The sequence below is a fragment of the Hordeum vulgare genome, chromosome 7H (assembly GCF_904849725.1).
Source record: "Hordeum vulgare subsp. vulgare chromosome 7H, MorexV3_pseudomolecules_assembly, whole genome shotgun sequence".
Classification (NCBI taxonomy): domain Eukaryota; kingdom Viridiplantae; phylum Streptophyta; class Magnoliopsida; order Poales; family Poaceae; genus Hordeum; species Hordeum vulgare.
The window spans coordinates 372,128,349-372,144,867 of record NC_058524.1 but is presented as its reverse complement, the minus strand read 5'-3'; positions in this window follow the sequence as shown (position 1 = coordinate 372,144,867).

Sequence of the window (16,519 nt, the reverse complement as noted above, 5' to 3'; positions counted from 1 at the left end):
GTCCTTAGTGTTTGTCCACTATGCATAGACGGTATTGTCCTGAGAGTGAGATTCGCGGCTGTTATCAGGGTCGTCGACACACCGGGAGGTCCTGCTAGTCTTGTCTTACCTTAGCGATATATCTTGCGTATAGGAATCCCGGTGAAGCTTTGGTTCTCCCCAGAGTTGAGGTTTTCCTCTAAGGGATCCAACAAGATCACGAGTTTCGTGATAGAGGATGACTTTGCGGCCCGTGTACGTTTGTGATGGACTAGTTGGAGCACCCCTGCAGGGTTTAATCTTTCGGAAAGCCATGCCCGCGGGTATGTGGCAGCTTGGAAGATTTGTTAACATCCGGTAATAGATAACTTAAACATAAGCTAATAAAATTGCCCACTGTGTGCGTAACCATGACTGTCCCCTTCGAAGATCTCTCTTCGATCGAGAACACCGTGGGGTTATGATTGACGTAGGTAGGTGTTCAGGATCACTTAGTGATCATATACCATCGACCGCTAGTATATACCACCTTCATATGAGTTCTACGTAAGTTAGCCACCATATTAAGCTTAGGATGCTGCAACCTAAATACTCCACCTATCCAACCTAATAACTTGACTAGTTCTGGCACCGAGGTCATAGATTGCTGAGTCCCCGTGGCTCACAGATTCCTTCACAACACCAACAGGTTCAGGTACCCCCGAGATAGGTGATCGCGACGGCACGCAGCTGGCGTGGCAGTACGATGAGGAGCACGACCGCCTGTACGTAAACTATCTAGAAGATTGAGGCATGGTCGTGATCGTGGGCAAGCAGCAGGGTAGCATAGTCATTTCTCATGTTGTGTCGTCCGTAGCGGAACTAACTTATTTGGATGCGTGATGTAACTCTGATATATTTATGAGATGGCAATTGAATCCCATATTGTCATTCTGTTGATATTATGTATGTGCTATGTTACCATGTTTGCGAAACGCTTAGATGCGCTTCTTTCCAATTCGGGGCCTCGTTCCCCAAATCGGAAAGGACCGCATCTTAGTCGTTGCATAAGTACTCACCGTTGCTTTGCTCCCCTGTTTCCCCTTTCGGTTGCTGGGACGAAATGTTGGATCCCAAGAGATGGCGCATCCCGCCGATGACAACTGCTACCCCGATGGTGCCTACTACTGCGTGAAGGTCGCTGAAGACCATGAGTACTTTAGGAGATTCCCAGGCAGGAGGCCTCACCTCGTTCGATCGTTGTATCTTTTGTGCTAGCCTTCTCTAAGGCATTATCATGTTTCATGTGTGTAGTCAGATATTTATTGCTCCCGCTGACTCGTGTGATAATCGAGCTTCTGTATTCTAGCCCTCGAGGCCCGTGTCTTGTAATATGAAGCTTGTATGTTTTTATTTGTGTCTAGAGATGTGTTGTGATATCTTCCTGTGAGTCCTTGAGCTTGGTCGTATGCATTTGCGTGTATGTTTAGCATAAGATGAAATCGAGGGCGTCACATCTGCACCTTCACCTTCAGCCCAGCTCTAGCACCTCCAGTATCCACTGCTCTAGGTCCAAGACATTCAGCAGACGCCTTAGTGGATGCTCTTTTGTTGACTCCATCATCAGCTGCCCAGAGAGACGATTATCTTTATACTTTTTGAAATTTTTGGTAACTTGTTGCCAGAGGGGGAGAAATCTAAAGATCATAGGGCTTCTAGAGATAGAGAAAGCTTTTGACTTTATTTTCTCTCATTTTGTTTTTTCAAAACTTTGGTCTTTTGGTTGATATTACTCGTTTCTGTGTTTGATCATACGCTTTGATTGGTTGATGCTACGTTATTATCTTCTAGCTATCTATGTGATGATCATTCACTTATCTTTTTGGTGCCATGTGCATTACTATTCATTATTATGTTTTATGCACACCACCAAGTTGTATGTGACATGGAAGAGTGACCCATGATCCTAATTGATTGTGCATTTGCATTCAAACGCAAATTATAAATAATGCACAAATTTAGGGGGAGCTCTTGCTTTTCACATGCTTCTCAAAGCCTCGATGCTAATCGTTGATTATATCTTTTGTGGAAGCTTTGATCTATATGTTGTCATCAATTACCAAAAAGGGGGAGATTGAAAGCACAATGGCTCCCTAGGGTGGTTTGGATAATTGATCACAACATATGCATCATTGGACTAACACTACTAGAAAAAGGGCTATAGCTAATATGGACATTAATGGCGCACCATGTATGTGGTGCGCCATTGCTATATAGCTGTGGCGCACCAGATATAGGTGCACCATTAGTGTCCATATTACTAATTGCGCACCTGGTGTGCGGTACGCCATTACTAGTTTTGTCTTGGCCCCACACCCTTCCCAGAGTTAGCAGTGGCGCACGAGGGGAAAGTGCGCCATTACTAGTTTTAACTAGTAATGGCGCACCACAACAACGCTGCACCACTACTAACAATTTTTTTGAAAACTAGTAATGGCGCACCACACACCAGGTGCGCCATTAGTAACCCTGGTTACCAATGGCGCATTCTTAGGAGGTGCGCCATTGGTAACCTGATGATCTTAAGGCCTCGTGTATGCGGTCGGCCTCCCTCACGCTCTACGGCTTCCTCATCTTCCTCAACGTTTTCCCCTTCCTCCGCGCCGTCGGCGCCGAGCAGGGACGCAACACCGTACCAACCCCTCCCTCCTCCTTCCTCCTTCCTCCATCCGCGCATCGCGCCGGCTGACGATGCCCTTCTTCCTCGCAGGGCAAGGTGGTGCCGGACGAGTACAACGAGCGGTCCTACTGCCTCTATGACACCGACGCCTCCACCGTCTACGGCGTCTGCGCCTTCTTCGTGCTCCTCCTCGCTGGTCACCGGCGTCACCTGCTGCCTCTGCTTCGGCCCGACCCTCTCCTCCCACGGCTACGCCCTCGCCGCCTTCGCTGTCTCCTGGTGCGCCTCTCTCAACCCTAGATTTGGTTCGATTCGTGCTCTATTATAAATTTGTACTATGCTAAGATTTGGGACAGAAGCATGCCATTTGTGATACTAGCACTCATCATTCTTGCCTCAAAACCATGTATTGAAGAAATGTAATTTGTGGGTATCTCAGACAACATTCTACTACACTAGACATCCTGCTCTTTCGATCATATTTCTGGACAAATTACAAACTTTCCCTCTAATTTAAAAGAGTGTTACTCAGACCAATCCACTCCATTCCTAGTGCTATGGATGTGAACAATTTAGCCTAAAAAAGATGTGGACATTTAGTTCTTTTTGAGCAAAAAAAGATTTAGTCCTTTTTGTCTATGCCGATTTTCTAAAGAAAAGTTAAGAGCCGCAGATTATGTGGAAAAACATTTAGTTCTAATTGTATTACTAGTACTCATCCAGTACTTGTAAAGTTGTCTTTTTGGACACCAGATGTTACTAAGTTCTTATGGTGCTTGCTTTTGGTGAGATAAGAGCATGCTCTGTTAAGATATTAAAAAAATAAGTTGAACACGCTACTAAAAAAATTCTGGAGTAACATTATGACTACAATAAAAAGGTAAACCAATGGCGCCACTTGCGTCACATGTATGGCTTACTTGTATCTTGTATGTTTAAGCTTCTGAACCAATTTGGCAGTGCGCTTGTTCCATGGTCGGAGCACAAATAGAAAGTTATTTATGGGTGCTTTGAATCTCTATAGTAGATAGTAATATTTTCAACTAAAGTTTGTTCAAAGGTTATTCAATCCATCTAAAGTAATATATGTGTATAGGAGATAGTAGTAGTGTTTATCAGTAATTTTGGTATGAGGGTCTACCAATGCATCTAGGGGTTAAGAGACTTATAATGTTGCTATATCCGAGCGGCCTATGTTTTGGTATAAGAAATTTTGCAATATGGTTAGGCATGAGAGATTGTTCATAATATTCTCTGTTTTACCCCATTTTTTGTACTTGTTCATTGTTGCTATATCCGAGTGGCCTATGTTTTGCCGGAATGTTGATTCATTTCCGTTTCGACAAATTTGAAGCACTCCATATGTCCACTTTTTAGTAAATGTCATGCCCAAATTTTCTCTGTTTTAGGAAATGTCTGACGACGAAGAGGAATTCGTTATGTGTGAATACTGCCAAGACAAGTGCGGCCTTTGCGACACGCCTTACCTAGTTGATGATAGGCCCTTCAACATCATGCTGGATGAGGACTTCGAAGTGGATACAGTAAGTCACAACGACAAGTCTTTTTTCGTAATTAAGCATGTCTTCTTTTGCTTCAACTTATAATTTTTATTTTTTACTTTTCTACTAGCGTATCCCCTGCCATGCAAGACATTATGTGTTGGATAAGATTAGTTTTAGTACTGAAATAAATATGGAGGTAAAGATAGTTCACTTGAGGACCGACCATGGTTATACTTTTGCCGTAAAATTGTACAATGAAGACACCTACTCCATTTTTGAATGCAAAACTTGGGTACCACTATGCAAGGCTTATGGATTTGAGCCTAATATGCTTATCACCTTTGATATTCGTCCGCAAGATGAAATTGAAGGTAATATCGACATCTGGGTCGATGTGCAGACGCCTCCAGTTCTACCATTATGTGAGTTTCTCAACCACATTTATTAAGTAATTTATATTGTTTATTTAAAAATAGTTGACAACTTATTTCCATTGACAGCTTATTTTCGTTCTTCAAAAAATGTACAGAAAATGGTAGACAGAACCTATTACTACAATGATGAAGCAGAATTAACTTGTAAGGAGAAACATCATCTTGTCCAATTTATCAATGATCTTGAGAATTAGAATACCTATGAGCAAACTCCCCAACATTATGGTCAATATGGTCCACTAGTGCACGTGGTGAACTAAGGTAACATGCATGGAGATTGCATGGTAAGATTTTCTACTATTACGACATCCATGCATCTTTTGCATAAATTCTTATAAAACTAAACTACATTGCTAGCTACAAAGCTAATACTATGTTTTTCAACAGAACATCCTAGAAGATTGTGTGCCTCATCTGATGTTACCAAGAGGTCGCGTTGATGTTATGATGATACGACCAGCACGGCCAGGTCAACCTAGGTATCTGCATCACTCCTGTCCATACCGGATTTCTAAAACCGATGAAGTCATGACAATCAAAGATTGGAAAAAATGTATGGTCAATCGTAGAGAGCTACTTGGAAGCAACATTGTGCGTAGGCCAAGAATTGGAGACAAGATGATCTCCATTCTCCATAATGGAGAGTCAGCGCCTATCTTGTTTTGTGTTATTATGTGCTACAATGTGATGATGTGCTACAATGTGTTAATGTGATGATGTGCTACAATGTATTAAATAGTATTGGTGGTAATGACTATGATGATTATTAGCTATTTCCGAGATGATGTGATGATGTGCTACAATGTGTTAGAGTTGACGATGATGATGAGGAGTTGTGATTATGACTAGTGACCAACTTTTGTTATATGATGTCTCATTGACTATAATGATTACTTCTACATCACTATGTATCGCTATTTTCGAGATGATGTGATGATATTTTATGAAACTATTGTATAGAATATATATCACTTACTTCTACATCACTTATATATGTATCACTATGATGAATTGTATTCGGAGCCTAATCTTCTATTGTATTCGATAAATCTGTTGTTTATATGTTGTGCTGTTTATATTCTGCGTTGTAATGTATTTTGTAACCTGTGCAGATATCAGAAAAGCAGTTTTTTTCTTCTAATATTCATAGTAGTGGCGCACCATCTAAAAGTGCGCCATTAGTAACCCACAGCAGTGGCACACTTCTGGGCCTAGTAATGGCGCACCAGGTGGTGCGCCACTGTTATGTAGATTAACAGTGGCGCACCAGGCGTGCGCCATTACTATTTATTAGTACTGGCGTGATAATAATGGCGCACCTATAGTGCGCCATTAATAGACAAAATAGGTGCGCCACTAACAACCTTTTTTCTAGTAGTTTAATATGTTTATCCAAGTATATTTCAGAAAACTTCAAAAGATGCTTTGGCTAAAGGCTTATGTGGAGATGCCCCTTGATGCAAGAAAGGAATAATATTGGCCCAAGCTTGAAGCTAGAAGAATCTTCATTTTATATTTGTGAGAAATCACTTCTGAGTCCATAGGAAAGCCAATGCTATTAAAACGGGGTGGGGTATTAGAATGAACTGGTTGCTCAAGTACTCAGACACAGCCACCAAAATACCGAGTCACATTTCCCACATAACCATTCTGTCCAAAACCATATACTCAAATTCGATACCACCAAGTTTTCAGATTAGACACTACCAAGCTTCATCTCAGACAGAACCCTAGTGAAACCCACCAATTCGGTGCAACAGAAACCATGTCGGTGTTGTCGAGTTTAGGTCACCAACTTTATGTTGCCTCGGTACACAAAATAAGAATTTTTGAGTTTGAGTATTCGTGTCACCGAGTTGTGTCATCTGACTGTTAGCCACCTTTTCGGTGCCACCATGCTGTGTATATCGGTTCCACCGAGATTCAAAAGTTACTGCCTTTAGTGCAAGTCGGTACCACCAAGTTCATGACTTCGGTGTCACCGAGTTGGCCACTTTAGGTGTAATGCTTGGTTTTTGGGGACAACCTATATATACCCCTCCACCTACCTCTCATTCGTAGAGGAAGCACTCAGAACACACACTTCATTGCGAGATACATTTTTTTGGAGAGAGATCCACCTACTCATGTGTTGATACCAAGATATTCCAATCCAATCATTTGAAGTTTGATCTCTATACTCCAAGTTGCTTTCCACCAAATCGGTCTCTCCTACCCATGCCTATTCTATGAGAGAGTGATTTTGTGTTGAGGAAACTATCTTTAGGAGCACAAGAGCAAGGAGTTCATCGTTCTACCACATTTATTACCTTTTGGAGGGTGGTGCCTCCTAGATTGGTGAGGTGTCGCTTGGGAGACTCCTACGTCGTGTAGTGGAGTAGAAACAAGATGTTTGTAAGGGCAAGGAGATCGCCTACTTCATGAAGATCTACCGCGAGTGAGGCTAGTCCTATGTGGACGGAAGCCGTGGTGGAATTGACAAGGCCGCTTATTCGTGGACCCCTTGTGGGTGGAGCCCTCCATGGACTCTCGCAGCCGTTACCCTCTATGGGTTGAAGTCTCCACTAACACGGATGTACGATAGCGCCACCTATCGGAACCATGCCAAAAATCGTCGTGTCAACCTCATGCGTTTGATCTCCCTAGCTTACTCCTTTACTTTACACTTGCATGCTTTACATTCCGCTGCTATACTCTTAGAATTGCATGTGTAGGGTGTACTTGACTTGCCATAATTGCTAAAGCTGGTTAACAACTAAAAATGGGAAAAGGCTAAGTTTTTATCTTGTCAAGTAGTCTAATGAGCCCCCTCTAGACATACTTTCGATCCTACAAGTGATAGTTTGACGGCGAGTTTATGGCACTCTCTATAGTGAAATGGTCTGAATGAAGAGGTAGTGCTCCCGCTGGTTCCTCAAAATAGTTAAATGGTTAAAAGCCAAAGGACATAGCCCTGGGAATTTTCACTCTCTCAAAGTGCACAATTAGCTATGTCACAAGGCCGTGAACAATAATGACTGGGTTCAACACACCGACTTATAAGGCGGTCTTTCGGCCTCCCTCATACAATTTTTTTACTAGTTGTGATGCCAATCCCTTGATGTTGAGCTAGTCTAGGACAAGAAGGACAAAATCCGATCGAAGATTACAGTTGATGGATGCTAATCTGCCTCAAATGTATACAAGATGCAATTTTCCGGACTGGTTAAACCCGAGATGCCTTTTATGGACTGTAAGATTTGGGCATCTCCAAGGTCAAAATTTTCTCATGGCTCATTCTTCAAGATAAAATGTGAACAACACATAAATTGTTCTGCGGAGATTGGCCGTACTATGGACCTTGTCAGCTTTGGAAGCCCGAATCAAAAACAACAGCACACCTTATGTTCAAGTACCGCTTTATGATCAGTGATAGGAACTTGATCTACAACTGGTTTGGATGTCGATCCAGGACGCGGTCTTGGAGCGGCATACACACAATTAAGCAATGGTGAAACTCAAGTGAAGGACGGTCACGATACAATAGAAAGGCGACCAAGTCTTTACAAATGCTCATCTGCTGGAACAAAATGGATGTGCGGGTTTTCCGTAACAAGGCCTCCTTGCCCACAATGGCCCTATTTGGAACCACAATAGATTATGATAATCTGGATTATAAAGATAGATTATATAATCTGGTTTACAAAAATAATCTAGGTGGGCATGTTTGGAGGCCAGATTATATAAACTGTAATCCAGGTTTTAAATTGCAAAATGACATGTTTGGCCCTTGTTTTTCTTTTAAAAAGAGGAGGGTGGCGGTGGCAGGAATGTAATCATATCCAACTCTACAAGGGTAAATAGGTCATTAGCAATCCATAATTTGATTTTAGCTGGGTTAAAGTAGATTGTGAGTTTTTAATAATCTGTCCATCGAGTTTTTATAATCTACACCATAATCTTTCATGTTTGGAGACATAATAGATTATAAAAACTGGATTATATAATGAGTCTACATCTAAATAAATAAATGGTTGAATTGTCTCTTAAAGTGTTGTCCTGGGTAGAAAAGATAGCATGTGATACAATAATTTAGGTGCTCCCATGATACATGCTCTCACGATCCGTTGAATCTGAGATTCAAGGGTCACACCCTAGATCCTAGACTTACACGTAAATTTGATATTCATGGATGACTTGTCTGTAAAGTTGTAGGAGCTCTTCCGTGGTCATTTGATCTCAAATCTAGCGACACCAAAGCGCATGTATGACGTGATACTCTCTCATCCTAGGTAGTGAAACACTCTTGGAGATAATCACCATAATGCATTGTATTTTATTTTATTATTTATTTTCTTCTAAACATAGATATGCATGATAAACAACTTGGTGTATAAGCACTCTATGAAATAATGAAGGAAATAAAATAACATCTACAGCCGGACCCCTAAAATCCGGCCCCTCAAACGCCCGCGAACGCGCGTGGGCACGCCCGCGGACGCATCCACACGTCCCCTCATATTTCAATACATGCATCCACATAGTTCAAATCTGGACTCTGAAATCCATAAAAATCCATGCATGTCAATCATCCAATACAAATTGATCGAATTCAACAGTTTTAAACAAAAGCAAACGATAGCATAGTTGAAGAAAATAGACATGCCAAAATGAAATCAATGTCCGGCCAACAAGTGTTGTTGGGTCACTGGTCGGACGAGTTCGTCCATGCGTCCTCCTCCGCGTTGGCATCCATCTCCGCCTGCATCTGGCCCTCCTCCGCCTGCAACCTGGAAACAATCGCAACCTCCATCCTGGCCTCCTGCTCCGCTGCTGCAGCCGTAGCTGCCCTGACCGGCTCCAACGCTCTACGGTTGTTGATCTCCTTCTTCCTGCCGACAAGCCATTTTTGGCATGTTCATCCTAAGTGTATTTATCTGCGAGCATGATTTTTTGCACCCTCTACATCATGTGAGAATTGCAACCTCTCCTTGTCGATCTAAATATCTCCAAATGTCTTGGCCTTCTAGAGTTCCCATTTGATCATCGCATCTTGCTTCTCCAACTCGATCTTCTCCCTCTCAATTTGAAGGCATCTCTCTGCCTTTGTCCGATCCCACTTCATCCTCTCCCTTTGCATGTCCAACATAAGCTTGTACCTCCCCTCTTTCTTGGTCTCCCTTGCCGAAAAAATTCCCCTCCATGTTGTCGACACTTCTGTTGCGGCGGCGTCACGGGTTCTCCTTGCCTTCTCCCACTTAGTTCCCATGAGTAGCCGGCTATCCTTTGGCACGATAGCTTTGCTTTGCCGATGACAACATCATTGTCATCATCGTCCAATCCGATGGATTGGTGGGAGCTTGGGCCATCATTTATCTTCTTTCCGGTCTTGAGGTCAGCCACAACTTGTTGCCACTTTGGCTTGCCATCCAATAAGAGCCAACAATGGCTAAAAGTTAATGGCCTTTTCTCTGTCTCGTGATACAAAGTGGCCACCTAGCATACAAAATACGTATGACCACAAGAATGAAAAACACATGAGCATATTGAAATGATAGTAAGATGAGGCAATCGAGCTTACATGAGTTGCCACTCCTATCCCACTTTGAGGCCATTTGGCCACTTGTGAGGATGGAGAGCAAGGGTGTCGAACATCGAGGGGTTAGGCGCGGGAAATGTTGGCGGGCGGCGTGAGGAGAAGGAAGGGTTTGGGGGATTTGGTGCAATTTGAGGTTGGGTCAGACTGTCGGGTCCGACGTGGTGTGTGTGCCTGGGTGCGCCCGGGCTCCCCCATATCCGCCCCATATTTGGGCTGGAAATGGAGGGTGCCGGTCAGTTCGAGCGTTTGAGGCCTGTTTGGGAGGTACATCCTCGTCGATTTTTTGTGACCGGGTAGTAACCGGCGGCTTGCCCGGGCGTTTGAGAGGTCCGGCTATAGATGCCCTAAAAAGTGGTTCTTTTAACTAGTTTATGGATCAATCTTTTTTGCATCTCCCAGTATTAAAAAGACATATAATTGTGCTCATATTAGTGGCGGGTGATGGGATATGTACCTAGGGTAGGATCATAGGCGTGACCTACATGTACTACCCAAGGGCACTACATTGAAGACTTAAGTATTACAAGGAAGGCTCCCACTGACTCGCCATGGTGCAGGGGTCACTCGGTAGAACATCCACGCGGAAACTTTCTCCCTTCACTCGACGGAAGCCTTTCACTCGGAAAAACAAGAAGCCAGTCAACCACAGAAGATCAGAATCCACTCCAGGGAGGCCAAGAAGTGAGCATTCGAGTGGTCGTCATAAATAACATTTATTACGTATGTTACCAGTAACGTACGCCTTTATCTCCACTAATCGAAACCTTGGTTGACGGGTCTTGATGAGGGGTAGCACACTCTATATAAGACAACCCTCCCCTCTGGCACAAGGGTTTGCACCCCTTGTAACACACACATTCCACACGACAAGAGCTCCCGAGCACCAAGACGTAGGGATGTTACCTCCACGAGAGGGGTCTGAACTCATACATTTGTGTGTACGAACTCGTCGTAGCTAGGACTTTTCCCTATCCTTATGTAACCCTAACCTCTACTATCAGGCTCATTCCCACGATAGTTGGCGCCCACTAATCACGCAATCTCTGGCGTTAACTAGACGCATGCTTATAACAACAAACCTTCTCCTGCAACGGGACCAGAAGAATGCTGATAGCACTCCCCGGCAATGAAACTGGAAGAATGTTGTTGATGGCCCACCAGCGCATGGGTTTGCAGCAGTTCTCGAGGGTAGAGTATTCGACCCAATTTGTTGATAAGCCCATCAGGAGGTGAGAGTATATTCTCAAGTATTAGCAGCTGAATTTGTCGGATTCAACCACACCTGAAAGATTAGTATCTGCAAGCACAGTAGTAACAACAAAGTAATATGATAACAACGGTGTCAAAAACGATCTGTTGGCGGCAGACTATTCCTAACAATTGTATCAATGGCGCTTCCATTGCCGTGTTGACGGAAGTTGTCAATTCCCGTCAACGGTCTGGCGAATCAACAGTGTAGCAGGTAGTAGCAGTGTAACGCGCAATAGAAGTGGCAAGGAACAACAGTAGTGACAGTAGTAGCAAGTAGAAACAGTAGCAAGCGACAGTAGTAGAAACAGTAGCAGCAGAGCAAGACAAGTAACAACAGTAGCAACAGCAGTAGCAGCAGCAGCAGCAAGACAAGTAACAACAGTAGTAGCAGCAGTAGAGCAAGACAAGTAACAACAGTAGCAACAGTAGGACAAACTCGTAGGCAATGGGTCGGTGATTTGTTTGGATGATATTCATCATGCAACAACTATAACACGGATAGATATGTGGCTAGCTCCCGTTCGTCAATGTGATGTAGGCATGCATTCCGTGTGTCGTCATACGTGCTTAGGGAAAAGAACTTGCATGACATCTATTGTCCATCCCTCCCGTGGCAGCGGGGTCCAAAAGGATACTACGGGATATTAAGGTTCTCCTTTTAATAAAGAACCGGACCAACGCATTAGCAGCTGGTGAACACATGAACTCCTCAAACTATGGTCATCACCGGGAGTGGTTCCGGTTATTGTCCCTGTGGGGTTGCCGGATCATAACACATAGTAGGTAACTACAACTTGCAAGATCGGATCTAAAACACACATATATTGGTGACAACATAATAATTTCAGATCTGAAATCATGGCACTCGGGCCCTAGTGACAAGCATTAAGCATGGCAAAGTAGTAGCAACATCAATCTCAGAACATAGTGGATACTAGGGATCAATCCCCATCAAAACTAACTCGATTACATGATAGATCTCATCCTACTCATCACCGCCCAGCGAGCCTACGAATAGATTACTCACGAACGACGAAGAGCTTCATGGAATTGGAGAGGGAAAAAGGTTGATGATGACATTGGCAACGATTTCCCCTCTCCGGAGCCCAAGACGGACTCCCGATCTGCCCTCTAGATGAAGAACAGGTGGTGGCGGCGCCTCCGTATCGAAAACGCGACGAAAACTTCTCTTTTTAATTTTTCTGGGACGAAAGACAACTTATAGAGCTGGAGTTCGGGGCGGCAGGTGCCTGTGGGCCCCCCAAGCCTGCCCACCGCCACCAGGGGGTGGTGGCGGAGCAGGGGCTTGTGGCCCACTAGCCCACCCCCTGAGGTGGAACTTGGCGCAGATATTTTTGATATTTTCCAAAACTGCTCCCCGTAAATTTTCAGGACGTTTGGAGAACTTCCATTTCTACACAAAAATAACACCAAGGCAATTCTACTGAAAACAGCGTCAGTCCAGGTTAGTTCCATTCAAATCATGCAAATTATAGTCCAAAACAAGGGAAAAAGAGTTTGGAAAAGTAGATACGTTGGAGACGTATCGACTCCCCCAAGCTTAAAACCTGGCTTTTCCTCAAGCAACTCAGTTGACAAACTGAGAGAGAAAGAAAAACTTTGACAAACTCAGTTTGATCTTGTTGTTGCAACTATGTCTAACTCATAACCAGAATTTCAGCAAGATCACAAGTTAACCACATAAGCAAATGACACAAAGGTCTCACGGTATACTAATATCAATGGCATAATCAGCTAACGAGCAAATAATAATGAGTTTCAAATACCAACACTTCAATCAAAACAAGCATGAAGCAATATGAATAGGTGGTATCTCGCTAGCTCTTTCTGAGACCGCAAAACATAAATGCAGAGCACTTTCAAAGATCAAGGGCTGACTAAACATTATAATTCATAGCAACGAAGATCCAGTCATAGTCATACTCAATATCAATCAAAAGCAAAAGCATAAAAATGACAGAGGTGCTCTCCAATTGGTGCTTTTATAAGAGGAGGATGACTCGACAGGAAAATAAATAGACAGACCCTTCGCAGAGGGAAGCATTGATTTGCAGAGGTGCCCGAGCTCAAGCTTTGAAAACAGAGGTAATAATTTTGGGTGGCATGATTGTCAACGCAATGACCAAGAGTTCTCAATATCTTCCATGCTACTCATTCTATAGGCGGTTCCCAAACAGAAAAGTAAAGTTTTAACTCCCCCACCACCAATCAATCACACTCCACGGCTAGCCGAATTATCGGGTACCGTCCATACTAACATCAATCTGGGGAAGTCTTGTTTTACAGTTATGTTTTCGATTTAAGCATGGAACTGGGCATCCCGAATACCGACCCCTTTCTCGTGAATGACTGTGAATAAACACATGTCGAGGATAACACTCCTAGCATGGAAGATACCAATAGCCCTCTGTCACCACATGAGTGGTTCGGGCATGCAAAACAGATTTATTTCTTGAAGGTTTAGAGAATGGCACATGCAAATTTACTTGGAACGGTAGGTAGATACCGCAAATAGGTAGGTATGGTGGACTCTCATGGAAAAACTTTTGGGTTTATGGGAGTGGATGCACAAGCAGTATTCCCGCTTAGTACAAGTGAAGGCTAGCAAAAGACTGGGAAGCGACCTACTAGAGAGCGACAACGGTCATCAAGATGCAATGAGTTTGACTAACATTGAATGCAAGCATGAACATGATATAAATCACCATGAACACGAACATCATAGAGGCTATGTTGATTTTGTTTCAACTACATGCATGAACATGCGCCAAGTCAAGCCACTTGAAACATTCAAAGGAGAATACCATCCTATCATACTACATCACAGTCATCTCAAAATCTATCACTACAAGAAAAACGCTCAATTATGACCAAAAATAATGATGGTGGTTTAATTGGTCATTGATCCCTGACCAAAATTCTGAAATTAGTCATGGCAAGTCTAAGAGGGTCGAAAGCCCATAACGTTATGACCTTTTGCGTTCATTAGGTCATGATCCTATTGAAAAAATGGTCATTAAGATGTGTAGAATTATTTATGATCATATTTCAATGCTACCATGACCAAATATAAGACGATAAATATATGTGTGGAGGTGACTGGACGACACCTCATCAATGTTGCCTATCTTTCATGTATAGAGAGCAAAAAATTGTTTTATATGTATATGGATGAAGTAAATTATATTAGATAAATATCAATAAATTATAATTATTCATTTTAATATCCTAAATATTTTAGAAAATATAATATAATTACCAAAATGAAATATATGAGCCCATGCTAATCTCATAATGTGTACACCCTATTGAGATAAATATTTTTGAAAGGTGGTATATGGAACCTTAACTTGGTGTTTCACACAATAAAAACTTAAACATGACAATAAAAATATGTGGGTGAATTTTTCAGTAATGCCAAATACTATCATAATTAAATGAAAAGTGTTTCCACCCACAACACTCAACCAAAAAATATAGCTTTATGTTGAGTGAAATAATAAATATTGGACAACTCTTTTTAGGCAATCAAAAAATACAACTAGAGACAACAATATGGGTCCATATTTCCTAAATCCAACATATATTCAGACTAATATCTAAATCCAATATGGGTCCATAAATATAGGTTCATTTAAACATACCACATAAGGCTAATATGTTGAGTGTTCACCCGAAATAAGAGGATAAAAAATATAAAACAAAAAAAGAAAAGCACACAATTACATAAGCTGCATTATGATTGGTGGAACCATTTATGCAACGGATCAATGACATGGCACAAATCCTACCGTCATTTCCTAGAAATCCCACGTCCATCCATCCTTCATCCATTCATCCATCTGAAGAAAAGGAGAAAAAAAACTAGCAAACCAACTACTCGTCCTCGCGAACCCTACCCAGCCACTCGTCGGCTCCTTCCATTCCAGATCGCCGCCGCCACGTGCTGCGGCTCCCACCCTCCCCGCACCCGCGCACACTACCGTTCGCTCCTCCATCTGCAGGCGATGCCGAGCCCGCGGTCTCCCTCCCCAAGATCGCTCCGGAGCCCGCGGTCCTCCTCCAGCTACAACTCGTCCCCTCTACGGTCGCGCCGCCGACCTGTTCGTGGTCGGGCTTCGACGAGCTGAGTAGCAGAGCACCACCGACTCCTCCTCCTTCCGCTTGCAGTGGCTTGCCGTCCGACGGCGCACGGTGAGTCGTCTTCCACCTCTCCCGTTCACCCCCTTCTCCTCGCAGCGGCGACCTAGGGTTAGGTTTAGGAGCTTGCGGCCCGCGTCCTTGACCTGAGACCGAACGTGCTGCTGCCGCTCCCGATTGTGGCCGACCCGTGCTGCTCCTGCTGTTAGTAGCCGACAACACACTACATCTGCTTGATTTTTCTGCTTGGTGATGTTCGCTCGGTTGCTTGGTGCTGTTCGCTCCTGCTCCTGTTGTCCCCTAGTCCTCCAATCCATCAATTTTGACAGCACCGTCACCCCTGAGATATGCTACCAGCTCGAAGTCTGCATTTGTTTTAATTCCAGATGGTGTGATGCACACCTACATCTCAAGTGATTAAGTGATTCGGTATATCTTTTATGTTATTCAATTTTGATTTCACCCCAACTTTAATTACTTTGGGCATATCCAAACTAGTACAAGATTAATACTCAAGTTTCGATTTAAATTTCACAGGGCTAAAAACAATGTTAGTGCTTGTTGTTTAAAGCAACAACTCATGCCTGATAGGTGGTAATATTATTTGGCAAACATTATAAAACATTTTTTCAGTTTACTGAAAGCACCATTGTTTCCAATCCTTGTTTGTGCGTGATAGTAGTACTTTTATTTTGTCATCTACCTTGATGGATAGATCAAGCATCATGCATTACGTGGTGAAATACTTTTGTTTCATTATCAATGGTAATGGAGTCCGCGTGACGGTCGTTTCGGAAAAAAGATGAAAGTGAGGATTAGAGCAAGGAAGATGAACCTGTTATCAAATTTAGTTATGTGAGAGAAAAGTCGCCATTCTGAAAAAACCAAATTCAGAGCAAGGAAACATGATGTAGGCATCGATTGGTTGACCACATTCCCAATCCAATTTATT